A 3,031-nucleotide genomic window follows, 5' to 3' on the forward strand; every position below is an offset into this window, starting at 1 on the left:
GCAAAGGAAGGTGGTTTTATGGATAGTCTAATTTCAGAGTAGCCTGTCTAACAATCCCAAATTCAAGGGTTTGGGTACTCAGATTTGTACAAAGAAGAGACTTTTTTGAAAATTCCAGCCTTTTAGAGAGAGAAGTGGATGCCTGAATGCAGAGTTCTGGACAATATCAGGCTCTGGGACTCAGAAGAGAATCCCATGCAATGCCCCCCTGAACTAGGACAAATAACAAGGAATTAAAGCCAAAATAACAGGTAGCAAGAGATCTAGATTTGCCCTCAAGTGTAATTAGGAGTTATTCAAACATTTTAAGTAGAAAGGGAAGTGAGCCGCTTCTCTAAGTCTCTCATCTAGTTTAGTTGTACTCCCAGGGACTCTCAGTGAAGAATTACATGACGTCAGGTTATTGCTATAAAGATGGACTTATCTGTAAATCAGTTAAGTTAAAATGAGACTTGGCAGAATATTGGGGACTTCCCTGTCTTGCAATCCCAAATAATATTTCCTTCTGGAGTAGTGTAAGTCCTTGTGTAATACCACCAAGCTGGAGGCTTACACAGATTCCTGAGTTGGCCAGAGCACTCAATAAAGTTATTGAGGGGTTATTTCTATAGCAACTGCAAGTTTGTTTTTCATTAGGAAGTCCAATTCACAATATTTCACTATAATTAGGAATGACTAAATAGGACCCTGGAGAAACTTAGGATTCAGCAGAGAATGAAGAAAAATAGGTTGAATGGTTATTGGTTCCTGTAGTACTAGGATACATTTTCTAAATTTTCTATATAATAGATAAATGGCTGTTCTATACTTGATATGTATAGTTACCCTGAATATTTGTACAGAAGATGCTCATTTTACCCATGTCTATGGAAACTGAGGGGGAAAAAAGCTATATTTAGATATTTCCCCAAAATAAACTGGGCAGCAATAACAAACTAAAGAAATTACCTTGTGGTCAAGCCCCGTGATTTAACTTGATTCCTGTTGGAGCCTGCGGTGTGGCACTAACCACACAGCTCCATATCATTTCAAGGTCGTTCTGTTGAGACTTAGTCTAATGGGGAACGCAATGAAATTTAAGGAGCATACCTGGATTCTAATCAAGTTCTGCTGTTTTGTTACCTTGGGTAAATCACATGATGTCTGGGTTCTTTAGCTCCCTTCTCTGTAAATTGGGAACGATGGAGAAGAGTTCTGAGTCGCGATTGGGAAGCGAGCGAAGCAGGAAATGATAGAGGGTCTGTTCGTGCCCCGGCCACCACGCACCAAGGTCAGGGACACCCGGAGCTTGCCCTGAAGTTGCGGCAGCGGCTGAGGCCCGAGCAGGAGTCCGAGGCCGGCCAGAGGCCTCATCAGAACGGCCTCTACAGGGAAGGCTGCGCCCTGCGGACGGAGCCCGCAAGGGCCCGGAGCCCAGGACTCCCGACCTCCCGGAAGGAGCCACTGGTCAAGGAACTCACGGCCGATGAGGACTCGAAGTTGAAGGCTCAGCTGAGCTGACGCCAGAGCATCCACGAGGGGGCAGCGCGGGCCTGGCCCGCCAAGGTCTTCAGACCCTACATAAAGTTCCCAGAGTTCAGCCGCTGGCAGATCAAGGACATGGAGATCCTTTTCTGACGGTATGACTCTGGCAAGAATGGCTCCATCGACCTGATGGAACTGAAGCTGATGATGGCGAAGCTGGGAGTCCCCCACCCCCAAAGCCACCTGGGGCTTAAGAACAGGATCTAGGAGGGGGATGAGTTCTTAGACAGCAAGCTGAGCTTTCCAGAGTTTTTGCTGATTTTCCACAAGGCGGCCTCAGGGGCACTGGAGGACAGCGGCTCTTTCTCTGGCAAAGCTCTTAGAGATCAATGAGGCCATCGAAGGAGTGAAAGGGGCCAAGAAATTCTTCGAAGCAAAGGTCCATGCCCTGTCCCTGACTAGCAGATTTGAAGCTGAGATCAAAGCAGAGCAGATGGCCGGAAAACAAGGAGGAGGAGGATTGGAAACCCCCGGAGGGCTTTTTTCAGAGAGCACCAAGCCGTCTTCTCCCAGCAACCCCTGCCACGTTGAGTGAGCCAGACTGTGATCAGAGACTTTCTTTGATGTCCTGCCGTGCCTTCCAAGTCGGCCTGGGAGGAATGCCCAGCATCTTGGGGGCAAGGAGGACGCATCTCTTTGAACGTCCCCTGCGTCTTTGTCATCCCCAGCTACGACGACCTTTCTTCTTGTTTCCTGTGCTTTGCACCCAAGGGGTAACTGGTTACCCCAAGACCTAAGAAGACAGAGTAGGGAAGGTCAGAGTCGGGGGTGGGAGGAGATTAATTTTGCAAAAAGAGGGGAAATAGTCCCTTCCTTATCCGACCATTTTTCCTCCACCTGTCGAAAGTTTCCAGGACTTTACCATTTTCTTTGTGGCTTTTACTTTCCCTCTATCCTCTTCCTTTCAGCCACGCCTTTCAAGGAGGAAATAACATGTGGTCATTTGACCGAAGAAAGTACGACTCTTCCATTGTCCTGTGTTTCGTCCTTATGTTCAAGCTGATCGCTTTCGCAGGGTGCACTCACTGGAGGTAAACGCTGCTGGCTTTGTTGTAGATTTTTTCCTCCTTCCATCAACTCCTGTTGATGGAACAGCAAGGTTGTTCAACCATCCTTCCCCCTTCGCCCAGCGTTTGAGGCAGGGGGGAGGGCTCCAAGAGATGCGGAGTGGCCCCCCAAAAACCCATGGTGTTGGGGGACAGCAGTTCTAAAAGTCCCTCATATTCTCCACTCAGACAGTGGTTTTAAACACCCTTTACCTCCACGTGGTAATATTTTGTCAGATTGCCAATTTGGATTGAAGGCTTCATGAAGGGCGCCTGAATCTAACCAGAACACCTGGTCATGGTTCTGGAACTTTTAATGTACAGACAGGTGGGTTTGGGCCCACCCTCCATGGCAGGCATGCATTCCAAGACCCCTGTGCCCCAAACCTTCTGTGAGTAAGTGAGACTTCTAATTGTTTTTTCTTGTTTTCTCCTTTCTAATCGTCCATGGGGAAGCAACC

General features: G+C 47.8%; 1 pseudogene; it reads left to right on the top strand.

Moving 5' to 3' along the window:
• Window positions 1-389: 389 nt before the first annotated feature.
• Window positions 390-2,559, top strand: LOC114030451 (annotated as a pseudogene).
• Window positions 2,560-3,031: the final 472 nt, after the last annotated feature.

This window comes from Vombatus ursinus, unplaced genomic scaffold, assembly GCF_900497805.2.
Source record: "Vombatus ursinus unplaced genomic scaffold, bare-nosed wombat genome assembly UNPS02005236.1, whole genome shotgun sequence".
Lineage (NCBI taxonomy): Eukaryota > Metazoa > Chordata > Mammalia > Diprotodontia > Vombatidae > Vombatus > Vombatus ursinus.